The following is a 13,663-nucleotide window of genomic DNA, read 5'->3' as shown; positions in this document are numbered from 1 at the left end:
GCAAGCAGGTAGCAATGAAAGTAGGAATCTTTCTTTTTAACCCTGTAAGGGGGTGGTGCACTGTACCCAAAGATACTGCCATATCGGGTCAATGCATAGGGCGACGGAAGCAAGCTTCGAAATCGGCCCCCGTTCTCAAAAATCCATTTAATATATGGTCCCCAGATAGGGGACGTATCAGATATTAAACTGATAAGAACAGATTTTTTTTTTTTTTTTTTTTTTTTAAACCTTCAGGTTTGGACATTAAAACATCAAAATCCAACTCCATACTTCGTCACTTAGACTTTCTGAAGTAAAGTCCAACTCATCATTAGGTCTTTCTTTTTATTTTCAATTTCAAACAAACATAAATACCATCACCAATTACAAACTTACAAGATATCTCCATTTCAAAAACTTCCATATCCCCTCAGCATCCTTATCCCCCAAATTCTTCCTATCACACAAATAAACAACATATAACCTATCTAGAATCAACTTAATACAACCCTCCACCGACACGTTTTTTCTTTTGAATACACATAAATTCCTAACATCCCAAAGTACTTCTTTAATAATGGCAAGCAACACAAAAAAAACCCTTTCCTTATCTCTCCCTACCATACTAAGTCCAAACATAACCACATCATACGACATATACCTTATACCAGTCAATTCTTTAAACAGCAAACTCATCCCTTTCCACACACCTTGCGCCATTTCACAATTCCAAAATACATGCATCACACTCTCAATCCCATCACACCCATCTCTTGGACACCTCTCATACCTTCCAATCCCTCTATTTCTTTGAAATTCTCTTACCGGTAACGCACCATGCAAACTCTGCCATACTATCTCACGTTGTCTATTTGTTACTCCAACAGTCATTATACTCTTCCACACTCTCCCCACATCTACAGCTCTCACCATATTAATTGAACATTCAACTTCGTCTTTTTTAATGTACCCAATCATACTCTTTTTACTCACAAACACTTCTGGACCCACACCAATCAACCTATAATTCTCCAAAAATTTCACCACATATACATACCAACTAGGACACACAAAAGCATAAGGCACTCTCAAATCTCTTTCCAACCAACCCAATTTACATAACACACTGCCACCCAAATATCTCACCATACATGCACAACTCTTTTCACCTCCCATCATTCTTTTCAAAGCAAAAACAATATTCACACCCAGATACACATCAACATTCGGAAAGTCCATTCCTCCATTTTTACCATCTTTCATTACAATCTCTCTCTTAACTCTTTCCATCTTTGTACCCCACAAAAACACAAATAACATTCTTTTCACCTTTCGCAAAACCATATAACTTGGCGGAAACACAACAGCAACATATAACAGTATTGGCAAAATCACACTCTTCACTATCATAACCTTACCAACCATTGACAACTCTCTCAACCTCCAAAAATTCAATTTCTTTTGCACTCTCTTCCCCACATCCTCCCAACTATTTCTACCATCCAACCGTTCATCCATCTTCACCCCCAACACCTGAATAGGCCCTTCCACCCCTTCCATACCAACATCCTCACTCTGAGTCACACCACCAAAACATTTATATTCACTCTTTCCCCAATTGACCTTAAAACCAGACGCACCACAAAACAGACTTACCAATAACTTGGATCTTCTTACAGCCGCAACAGATTCACTTACCACACATACATCATCCATATAAGCCAACACTTTAACCTCTTTACCACGACCCCCCGGAACTCTCACACCTCTCACACATTTATCCTTACGCAATAATTCTAATAATGGTTCCATAGCACAAATAAAAGCAATAGGTGACAAGGGACATCCCTGTCTCACCCCTGAACATACTTTAATCTCCTCCGTCATCCATCCATTAATCAGAATCTTACTATACACTTCCTTATACAACATTCTCACAATATTCACAAAATCACCTGGAAACCCCATTTTAACTAGCACCTTAAACAAAAACCCATGCGACAAACGGTCAAAAGCTTTTTCAAAATCAATTGACAACACACGAACCACCTGCTTTCTACACATACCATCCCACAATATATCTCTCAACAAACACAAATTCTCACTAATTCTTCTTCCTGGCACACCACACACTTGCTCCTCCCCAATCACTTGCTCTATCACGTCCCTCATTCTATTTGTAATCAGCTTTGCAAATATTTTATAATCCACATTCAACAAAGTTATCGGCCTCCAATTCCTTACATCATTCACATCCCCTTTCTTATAAATCAAAACCACTATCCCACTCTTCATACTTTCCACCAATCTTCCATTAGCCCACATATACTTAAAGATACTCTCCATATCATCCTTCAGTACATCCCACAATTTCACATAAAACTCAGCCGGCAACCCATCCTCTCCAGGAGTCTTATTTTTAGCCATACTATCAACCGTCCTTTTAATTTCTTCCATTCCAATCTCTCTCATTAAACTCTCATACTCATTACAATCTACCTTCTTATCAATCACTTCCAGCACTTCCTCAGCCAAACCCCTATCACACTGTTTGACTGCATATAAGTCCTCATAAAACTCTTTCACCACATTCAGTACAGCTTTGCCTCTCACCAAACCACCATCCTTATCATACACACTCACTAAATCATCCTTTCTCCCAATCACTTTCTTAAAAAAAAAAAATCTTGAACACTTTTCATCCTTCTCCAATTTGTCCACTTTTGCTCGGTACATTAACTCTTTTCCTCTTTCATTCAACCAATCCTTTATATCTCTTTTCACAGCATCAATCTTACCATCCACTCTCCATCCCTTCTTTTTCAACTTAATGAGAAACCCCAACCTTTTATTCAGCCATTCATACTTCTTTCTTTCCCTAGCTTTCCTTTTATAACCTTCCCTCTTGAAAAAAACCTTAGTTCTTTCTTTAACCCACTCCCACCAACACAATAAATCCAAAAATTCTTTTTTCTTCTCACACCATAACTTATACTTCTTAATATACCTATCATATACCTCCTTTTCATCCAACAGTTTCACATTAAGCTTCCAGTAACCCCTCCCACTTATGCAAATCTCATCCAACACCAAACCACAACTCACACGCTCATGATCAGAATAAATCACTCTCTCTTGCTTATACCACATACATCCTATCATTTTGGACACAAAACACATATCTAATCTTGACTCACTCCTTCCACTCTCAGCATGATATGTTGCTAACACAGGATTCACACCACACACTTCAACCACATCTCTTAACTTGAAATCACTCACCATACTCTTAAGCATATTTCCAGAAACATCCGCATCCCTCCCAATCTCACAGTTGAAATCACCTACTAACAACACTGGTTCCTTCCCAGACAAAAACCCCTTAATTATTTCAAACAAACCCACCCTCTCCTCCTTATTCACAGGTGCATAAACATTAATTAACTTAAACTTAAACCCATGTAACCCAACCTCCACCAACACACACCTTCCTTCCCTTAACACCATTTGACTACAAACTTTAAACTTATTATTCCTAAACAAAACCCCAACTCCATCATTTCTATTTACATTAGAGCAAGACCACACTGCTGGTCCATATCTCCACTCCTCCTTTTTTGGAGGAAAATCCAATCCACATTCCTGTAGACAAATTATGTCATTATTAGTTCCTGCCAATTCCTCCAGAATGGCCGCTCTTCTATTCTTATTTTTAAAGACTCTAACATTTGACAAACTAACCGAAAAAGACATATCAAATCAAATAACAACCCATAGGAAGAAAAAACCTAGAAGAGAGTTAATGAACTTTACGGCTCAGTGTCGAGGGAGAAGTTTCTTCTCCAATGCATTTATCCATTTCACCCTCAGATATTGCGGCAAAACGATTACTCGTCTCCACCACCGTCTGCTCCATCTTTTCACCACTGGCACCTCTCGCCGCCTTCCGTGGGGGACGAAAAAGATCTTCCTCTCTCTCTTTAGCACTTTCCTCTTCTGAATTCGACCATTCAACTTTTTGAGTGCCAGACACCTGAGGACTAGGCACCTCTTCAATTCTCACCTCCTCCTCCATCTCCTCTTCAATCTCCTCCTGCACCTTCTCTTCCACCACCGTTGCTTTCTCAATAATGCTAGCAATCACACTCTTTTCTGCCATGTCTGCCTTTGCCTTTTCCCTTTTTTTAATTGCCAAATCTTTTCTGGCCTCTTTCTCCTTCTCCCTCTTAGCCACCTCCGGACAATTTCTATACACATGTCCAACAAGGCCACAAAGATCACAAGTTCTGGGCTGTGGACAAGCTCCCGCCTCATGCCCTGGCATTTTACAATTTCGGCACTTCTTATTACCTGGACAAGCCTCTTTGACATGTCCAAACAGCAAACAATCACGGCAAAACAATGGCTGGCCATAATAATAGACATAACCCCAATTTCCAGCGATTGAAAAATTGGCCGGTGGGTGTTTCACTCCACCAATGCTCCCAGGATCCAGCTTCAGTTTTACAAAGAACTTCCATGTGCCATTAAACACACCCAAACTACTAGTTTGCTTCACTCCCCCTTGGACACTTTCACAGTAGATACTTAGAAAGTTCTTAATCATATCCGGGTCTAAGAACGGATTGTACATATGTACAAACAGAGTCTTCACTCCCATCTCAAACAGAGGAAAAAACTTTACATTTTCCAAGACAGAGTTATTGGCATTTCTTTTCAAACATTCATAGAAGTTCTGGCAATCAGCTTCATAGATGAAGGACACATCATATATTCCTTGCTTCCTATTCTCTTGCACACAGAACAAACTATCCATGCCAAAACCGCCCAATTTCTCCACAAGTTCATGTCCAATGTACTCAATCCGATTCTTACCCCGGTCAGAAGTTTCCACCACAAAACGTACAGTCTTCTCAATCGCAGGGAGGTATTCCTTTCCAGCCATTGTTCTTCTCTTGTCTGTCGATTCCACAGTAAGATCACCACTCCGGATTCCTGCTCAGCAGAACACCCGCACCCCTGACCTAGACCAAGTTTACACTTGATCGGAGCCAAAAGGCCGAGAAGCGATAACCGTGAAAGGGGCGGGCCCAACAAGGTGCCCTTCATGGGCACTATCACTGCTTGCTGTCAGGGAGGCTGCCAGACAATTTTCCATGCACACTCTGGGCTGGGGGGCAGTCAACCACCAGTACACACAGCAGAACCTAAACCCATACCATTATTGCTAAGCAGCAAGACAGGGGCCCATTGCACTCCCACGGGGCCTTTTTAAATGCAATCCATAACCCGGATTTGCCAGGAACCCTTCTTACTCCTCCTACTTGCATGTGACACTGGGCTTAGGATCTGCATAGGAAACACACACACAAGCACACACCTACCTTTGTTGCCTGCAGATGCCTCCTTGGCTGTCCCCAAACGGTATCAAACCAACACCCACGGGAAGCTGTAAGCATAGAGGACATGCCTGCACCCCATTGGACTTACCTGTGTGGGTTAAACCCGGGTTATTTGACAACCTATGGCGGTGATGGTTCTGCTCAGGCAGAGCAGTGCTGATGCTCCTCATAAAGCTGTCGCTGCTGTGAAGGTTCTAGGTGACATCACAAATCCCTATGGTTACATACACAACAAAGCTGGGTTGTTGTTGTTTACACTCTGCAAGGCCTGTGGAAGTGAGTGACATCATAGCACTGTAGTTCTGAGGGTTCTAGATGGATGCAACAATCTCCTGTTGCTTCTATGAAGGCCATAATAGACGACATCACCAAACAGCTCCATAGTCACATACACAGCAAAGGAGAGATGTTGTTTACACCTAGTGATGTCAGTGGTATTGAGTGACATCACAGCACAGTGCTAAGGCTCCTGGGCCTGGACACAGCAGCGGCTGCAATATCTCAACGGAGAATACGTTTATATATATGTGTGTGTGTGCGCGTATATATATATATATATATATATATATATATATATATATATATATATTTCTCCGCCGAAATCACTTTTAAACCCATTTCCACCTTTTTTTCCCTTCTCTTCCTCTTACTTTTTTTTCACGTTTTTTTACGTTTTTCTCCTTTTCGCCTCTTTTCTGGGCGTATTATTCTTCTTTTTCTTCTTTTTTTTCGTCTAATGCATACCCCATCAGTGCAGCAATGCTTATTCAATACCGCCAGCAGATGGAGACACTGGGGGATAATTTTCTAAGGATTTATACTGATTTTTCCTGTCTGAATTTGTCGCACAGAAAGTTGCAGGCCAAATATGTGTGACATTTCTGCGACTTTAGCTTCTAGAGCATTTTTACAACATTATACATAGGTGCTGAATACATAAAAAGCGACTGTTCAGCGACAGACAAGTCGCATCGGCTGAAAGTAGGCCAGAATGTCAGTCCATGTTGGAGCAGGTTTAGATACAGTCTAAAGTATAGATCTCAAAGTCTGTGCACAGAATTTAGCAAGGGCCTCGCACCTTCTGATGCATCAGGTAGGTGCACAATAGCATAGCCTAACCCTCTGTACTTTGGTCTATATTGATGCGGGACATAGACAGCCAGCTGATGACCAATCCATTAGTGCAATGGATGGCTGGAAGCATTTGTCTTTGCCTTTGCAATACCACAGAAGCAATGCATGGTCAATGTACAGCAATGACACACCTGTGTGAACAGCCAGGAGACCCCCCCCCCCCCCCCCATGTTATGTTACATAGTTACATAGTTAGTACGGTCGAAAAAAGACATATGTCCATCAAGTTCAACCAGGGAATTAAGGGGTAGGGGTGTGGCGCGATATTGGGGAAGGGATGAGATTTTATATTTCTTCATAAGCATTAATCTTATTTTGTCAATTAGGAACATTCAGCACCCACCCGCTATCAAGGCAGCTGCCTATCATGTCATGCCCTACCTGCACAGGTGTGCTGGCTACTCAAATGATCCAATTAAGGAGGCCATTTAGTCAGCAGCAGCAGAAGTCCTGTGCCTGGACGCTCCAACAGCGGCCAGACACAAGCAGAAGCAGAAGCAGCAGAAGCAGCAGCAGCACCACCTTTTGTTCTTTGGCTGCAGCAGCAGCAAGGCCCACAGGGCTGGCTAGCTGGCTAGCCAGCAAGCAGGTAGCAATGAAAGTAGGAATCTTTCTTTTTAACCCTGTAAGGGGGTGGTGCACTGTACCCGAAGATACTGCCATATCGGGTCAATGCATAGGGCGACGGAAGCAAGCTTCGAAATCGGCCCCCGTTCTCAAAAATCCATTTAATATATGGTCCCCAGATAGGGGACGTATCAGATATTAAACTGATAAGAACAGATACTACACTTGATCTTAGCCAAAAGGCCGAGAAGCGATAACCGTGAAAGGGGCGGGCCCAACAAGGTGCCCTTCATGGGCACTATCACTGCTTGCTGTCAGGGAGGCTGCCAGACAATTTTCCATGCACACTCTGGGCTGGGGGGCAGTCAACCACCAGTACACACAGCAGAACCTAAACCCATACCATTATTGCTAAGCAGCAAGACAGGGGCCCATTGCACTCCCACGGGGCCTTTTTAAATGCAATCCATAACCCGGATTTGCCAGGAACCCTTCTTACTCCTCCTACTTGCATGTGACACTGGGCTTAGGATCTGCATAGGAAACACACACACAAGCACACACCTACCTTTGTTGCCTGCAGATGCCTCCTTGGCTGTCCCCAAACGGTATCAAACCAACACCCACGGGAAGCTGTAAGCATAGAGGACATGCCTGCACCCCATTGGACTTACCTGTGTGGGTTAAACCCGGGTTATTTGACAACCTATGGCGGTGATGGTTCTGCTCAGGCAGAGCAGTGCTGATGCTCCTCATAAAGCTGTCGCTGCTGTGAAGGTTCTAGGTGACATCACAAATCCCTATGGTTACATACACAACAAAGCTGGGTTGTTGTTGTTTACACTCTGCAAGGCCTGTGGAAGTGAGTGACATCATAGCACTGTAGTTCTGAGGGTTCTAGATGGATGCAACAATCTCCTGTTGCTTCTATGAAGGCCATAATAGACGACATCACCAAACAGCTCCATAGTCACATACACAGCAAAGGAGAGATGTTGTTTACACCTAGTGATGTCAGTGGTATTGAGTGACATCACAGCACAGTGCTAAGGCTCCTGGGCCTGGACACAGCAGCGGCTGCAATATCTCAACGGAGAATACGTTTATATATATGTGTGTGTGTGCGCGTATATATATATATATATATATATATATATATATATATATATATTTCTCCGCCGAAATCACTTTTAAACCCATTTCCACCTTTTTTTCCCTTCTCTTCCTCTTACTTTTTTTTCACGTTTTTTTACGTTTTTCTCCTTTTCGCCTCTTTTCTGGGCGTATTATTCTTCTTTTTCTTCTTTTTTTTCGTCTAATGCATACCCCATCAGTGCAGCAATGCTTATTCAATACCGCCAGCAGATGGAGACACTGGGGGATAATTTTCTAAGGATTTATACTGATTTTTCCTGTCTGAATTTGTCGCACAGAAAGTTGCAGGCCAAATATGTGTGACATTTCTGCGACTTTAGCTTCTAGAGCATTTTTACAACATTATACATAGGTGCTGAATACATAAAAAGCGACTGTTCAGCGACAGACAAGTCGCATCGGCTGAAAGTAGGCCAGAATGTCAGTCCATGTTGGAGCAGGTTTAGATACAGTCTAAAGTATAGATCTCAAAGTCTGTGCACAGAATTTAGCAAGGGCCTCGCACCTTCTGATGCATCAGGTAGGTGCACAATAGCATAGCCTAACCCTCTGTACTTTGGTCTATATTGATGCGGGACATAGACAGCCAGCTGATGACCAATCCATTAGTGCAATGGATGGCTGGAAGCATTTGTCTTTGCCTTTGCAATACCACAGAAGCAATGCATGGTCAATGTACAGCAATGACACACCTGTGTGAACAGCCAGGAGACCCCCCCCCCCCCCCATGTTATGTTACATAGTTACATAGTTAGTACGGTCGAAAAAAGACATATGTCCATCAAGTTCAACCAGGGAATTAAGGGGTAGGGGTGTGGCGCGATATTGGGGAAGGGATGAGATTTTATATTTCTTCATAAGCATTAATCTTATTTTGTCAATTAGGAACATTCAGCACCCACCCGCTATCAAGGCAGCTGCCTATCATGTCATGCCCTACCTGCACAGGTGTGCTGGCTACTCAAATGATCCAATTAAGGAGGCCATTTAGTCAGCAGCAGCAGAAGTCCTGTGCCTGGACGCTCCAACAGCGGCCAGACACAAGCAGAAGCAGAAGCAGCAGAAGCAGCAGCAGCACCACCTTTTGTTTTTTGGCTGCAGCAGCAGCAAGGCCCACAGGGCTGGCTAGCTGGCTAGCCAGCAAGCAGGTAGCAATGAAAGTAGGAATCTTTCTTTTTAACCCTGTAAGGGGGTGGTGCACTGTACCCGAAGATACTGCCATATCGGGTCAATGCATAGGGCGACGGAAGCAAGCTTCGAAATCGGCCCCCGTTCTCAAAAATCCATTTAATATATGGTCCCCAGATAGGGGACGTATCAGATATTAAACTGATAAGAACAGATTTTTTTTTTTTTTTTTTAAAGCCGAGGAACGTGCTTTCGATTCACCCAAAGTGCAAGAAAAAGTGCAAACGTGTTACACTAAAAAAACGTGCACAAAGGATGCGGTCTATCGCAAGCCCTTCTCCGATAGGAGAGAGGCCCCCCAACAAACCTTACCCTTCGCCTCCGGACCAAAAGGTACCTGCGAGGTTCCAGGTTCGATGTCCCTTTTCGCCGAAGCTACTAGGGGACCACAAATGCTCCCGGCATCCCCCTTGGCGTTAGCCAAGGTATCTGCCCGCAGAGCCGATTACGGTAGGTACCCTGCCAAAGCAGGAGTACCCGGGGTGTTTGCAGGGAGGTGCGGAACCTAATGGCCACACACACCTCCCCTAGACCGCCAGGAGGGACACCCAGAAGGGCTACCGCATCCTGACAAATCCTGTGAACACACAACACGCAAAAAGTGACACAGTGAAACAAAAAAGAAATAAATAAGTGAATGTGTGCAGATATACTGCCCGGACATCCGGCCGGATCTATAAAAATTTCTCTGATCCTAGCCAGAAGGCCGGGAATCAAGAGGTGAGTGCCACAAGGTGAAGAGATTATGGTGTCCTTTTGTTTTTTGGCTGCAGCAGCAGCAAGGCCCACAGGGCTGGCTAGCTGGCTAGCCAGCAAGCAGGTAGCAATGAAAGTAGGAATCTTTCTTTTTAACCCTGTAAGGGGGTGGTGCACTGTACCCGAAGATACTGCCATATCGGGTCAATGCATAGGGCGACGGAAGCAAGCTTCGAAATCGGCCCCCGTTCTCAAAATCCATTTAATATATGGTCCCCAGATAGGGGACGTATCAGATATTAAACTGATAAGAACAGATACTACACTTGATCTTAGCCAAAAGGCCGAGAAGCGATAACCGTGAAAGGGGCGGGCCCAACAAGGTCCCCTTCATGGGCACTATCACTGCTTGCTGTCAGGGAGGCTGCCAGACAATTTTCCATGCACACTCTGGGCTGGGGGGCAGTCAACCACCAGTACACACAGCAGAACCTAAACCCATACCATTATTGCTAAGCAGCAAGACAGGGGCCCATTGCACTCCCACGGGGCCTTTTTAAATGCAATCCATAACCCGGATTTGCCAGGAACCCTTCTTACTCCTCCTACTTGCATGTGACACTGGGCTTAGGATCTGCATAGGAAACACACACACAAGCACACACCTACCTTTGTTGCCTGCAGATGCCTCCTTGGCTGTCCCCAAACGGTATCAAACCAACACCCACGGGAAGCTGTAAGCATAGAGGACATGCCTGCACCCCATTGGACTTACCTGTGTGGGTTAAACCCGGGTTATTTGACAACCTATGGCGGTGATGGTTCTGCTCAGGCAGAGCAGTGCTGATGCTCCTCATAAAGCTGTCGCTGCTGTGAAGGTTCTAGGTGACATCACAAATCCCTATGGTTACATACACAACAAAGCTGGGTTGTTGTTGTTTACACTCTGCAAGGCCTGTGGAAGTGAGTGACATCATAGCACTGTAGTTCTGAGGGTTCTAGATGGATGCAACAATCTCCTGTTGCTTCTATGAAGGCCATAATAGACGACATCACCAAACAGCTCCATAGTCACATACACAGCAAAGGAGAGATGTTGTTTACACCTAGTGATGTCAGTGGTATTGAGTGACATCACAGCACAGTGCTAAGGCTCCTGGGCCTGGACACAGCAGCGGCTGCAATATCTCAACGGAGAATACGTTTATATATATGTGTGTGTGTGCGCGTATATATATATATATATATATATATATATATATATATATATATTCTCCGCCGAAATCACTTTTAAACCCATTTCCACCTTTTTTTCCCTTCTCTTCCTCTTACTTTTTTTTCACGTTTTTTTACGTTTTTCTCCTTTTCGCCTCTTTTCTGGGCGTATTATTCTTCTTTTTCTTCTTTTTTTTCGTCTAATGCATACCCCATCAGTGCAGCAATGCTTATTCAATACCGCCAGCAGATGGAGACACTGGGGGATAATTTTCTAAGGATTTATACTGATTTTTCCTGTCTGAATTTGTCGCACAGAAAGTTGCAGGCCAAATATGTGTGACATTTCTGCGACTTTAGCTTCTAGAGCATTTTTACAACATTATACATAGGTGCTGAATACATAAAAAGCGACTGTTCAGCGACAGACAAGTCGCATCGGCTGAAAGTAGGCCAGAATGTCAGTCCATGTTGGAGCAGGTTTAGATACAGTCTAAAGTATAGATCTCAAAGTCTGTGCACAGAATTTAGCAAGGGCCTCGCACCTTCTGATGCATCAGGTAGGTGCACAATAGCATAGCCTAACCCTCTGTACTTTGGTCTATATTGATGCGGGACATAGACAGCCAGCTGATGACCAATCCATTAGTGCAATGGATGGCTGGAAGCATTTGTCTTTGCCTTTGCAATGCCACAGAAGCAATGCATGGTCAATGTACAGCAATGACACACCTGTGTGAACAGCCAGGAGACCCCCCCCCCCCCCCCCATGTTATGTTACATAGTTACATAGTTAGTACGGTCGAAAAAAGACATATGTCCATCAAGTTCAACCAGGGAATTAAGGGGTAGGGGTGTGGCGCGATATTGGGGAAGGGATGAGATTTTATATTTCTTCATAAGCATTAATCTTATTTTGTCAATTAGGAACATTCAGCACCCACCCGCTATCAAGGCAGCTGCCTATCATGTCATGCCCTACCTGCACAGGTGTGCTGGCTACTCAAATGATCCAATTAAGGAGGCCATTTAGTCAGCAGCAGCAGAAGTCCTGTGCCTGGACGCTCCAACAGCGGCCAGACACAAGCAGAAGCAGAAGCAGCAGAAGCAGCAGCAGCACCACCTTTTGTTTTTTGGCTGCAGCAGCAGCAAGGCCCACAGGGCTGGCTAGCTGGCTAGCCAGCAAGCAGGTAGCAATGAAAGTAGGAATCTTTCTTTTTAACCCTGTAAGGGGGTGGTGCACTGTACCCGAAGATACTGCCATATCGGGTCAATGCATAGGGCGACGGAAGCAAGCTTCGAAATCGGCCCCCGTTCTCAAAAATCCATTTAATATATGGTCCCCAGATAGGGGACGTATCAGATATTAAACTGATAAGAACAGATACTACACTTGATCTTAGCCAAAAGGCCGAGAAGCGATAACCGTGAAAGGGGCGGGCCCAACAAGGTGCCCTTCATGGGCACTATCACTGCTTGCTGTCAGGGAGGCTGCCAGACAATTTTCCATGCACACTCTGGGCTGGGGGGCAGTCAACCACCAGTACACACAGCAGAACCTAAACCCATACCATTATTGCTAAGCAGCAAGACAGGGGCCCATTGCACTCCCACGGGGCCTTTTTAAATGCAATCCATAACCCGGATTTGCCAGGAACCCTTCTTACTCCTCCTACTTGCATGTGACACTGGGCTTAGGATCTGCATAGGAAACACACACACAAGCACACACCTACCTTTGTTGCCTGCAGATGCCTCCTTGGCTGTCCCCAAACGGTATCAAACCAACACCCACGGGAAGCTGTAAGCATAGAGGACATGCCTGCACCCCATTGGACTTACCTGTGTGGGTTAAACCCGGGTTATTTGACAACCTATGGCGGTGATGGTTCTGCTCAGGCAGAGCAGTGCTGATGCTCCTCATAAAGCTGTCGCTGCTGTGAAGGTTCTAGGTGACATCACAAATCCCTATGGTTACATACACAACAAAGCTGGGTTGTTGTTGTTTACACTCTGCAAGGCCTGTGGAAGTGAGTGACATCATAGCACTGTAGTTCTGAGGGTTCTAGATGGATGCAACAATCTCCTGTTGCTTCTATGAAGGCCATAATAGACGACATCACCAAACAGCTCCATAGTCACATACACAGCAAAGGAGAGATGTTGTTTACACCTAGTGATGTCAGTGGTATTGAGTGACATCACAGCACAGTGCTAAGGCTCCTGGGCCTGGACACAGCAGCGGCTGCAATATCTCAACGGAGAATACGTTTATATATATGTGTGTGTGTGCGCGTATATATATATATATATATATATATATA

At 44.3% G+C, this 13,663-nt stretch overlaps 4 non-coding genes and 1 pseudogene across 4 annotated transcripts; all 5 read right to left on the bottom strand.

Moving 5' to 3' along the window:
* Positions 1 to 50: 50 nt before the first annotated feature.
* On the bottom strand, positions 51 to 234 carry LOC130340437 (U2 spliceosomal RNA). The gene has a single exon (XR_008880546.1). It is a non-coding gene; the product is annotated as a U2 spliceosomal RNA (small nuclear RNA).
* A 6,915-nt stretch (positions 235 to 7,149) lies between these two features.
* Positions 7,150 to 7,340, bottom strand: LOC130340464 (U2 spliceosomal RNA). Its single transcript, XR_008880566.1, has one exon. It is a non-coding gene; the product is annotated as a U2 spliceosomal RNA (small nuclear RNA).
* Positions 7,341 to 9,430: 2,090 nt separating this feature from the next.
* Positions 9,431 to 9,610, bottom strand: LOC130340428 (U2 spliceosomal RNA; annotated as a pseudogene).
* Positions 9,611 to 10,290: 680 nt separating this feature from the next.
* LOC130340418 (U2 spliceosomal RNA) lies at positions 10,291 to 10,480 on the bottom strand. Its single transcript, XR_008880535.1, has one exon. It is a non-coding gene; the product is annotated as a U2 spliceosomal RNA (small nuclear RNA).
* A 2,091-nt stretch (positions 10,481 to 12,571) lies between these two features.
* On the bottom strand, positions 12,572 to 12,762 carry LOC130340462 (U2 spliceosomal RNA). Its single transcript, XR_008880564.1, has one exon. It is a non-coding gene; the product is annotated as a U2 spliceosomal RNA (small nuclear RNA).
* Positions 12,763 to 13,663: the final 901 nt, after the last annotated feature.

The sequence above is a fragment of the Hyla sarda genome, unplaced genomic scaffold, assembly GCF_029499605.1.
Source record: "Hyla sarda isolate aHylSar1 unplaced genomic scaffold, aHylSar1.hap1 scaffold_591, whole genome shotgun sequence".
NCBI classification, from domain to species: domain Eukaryota; kingdom Metazoa; phylum Chordata; class Amphibia; order Anura; family Hylidae; genus Hyla; species Hyla sarda.
The sequence above is the reverse complement of the archived record's forward strand: the minus strand, read 5'-3'. Positions and strand labels throughout refer to the sequence as shown.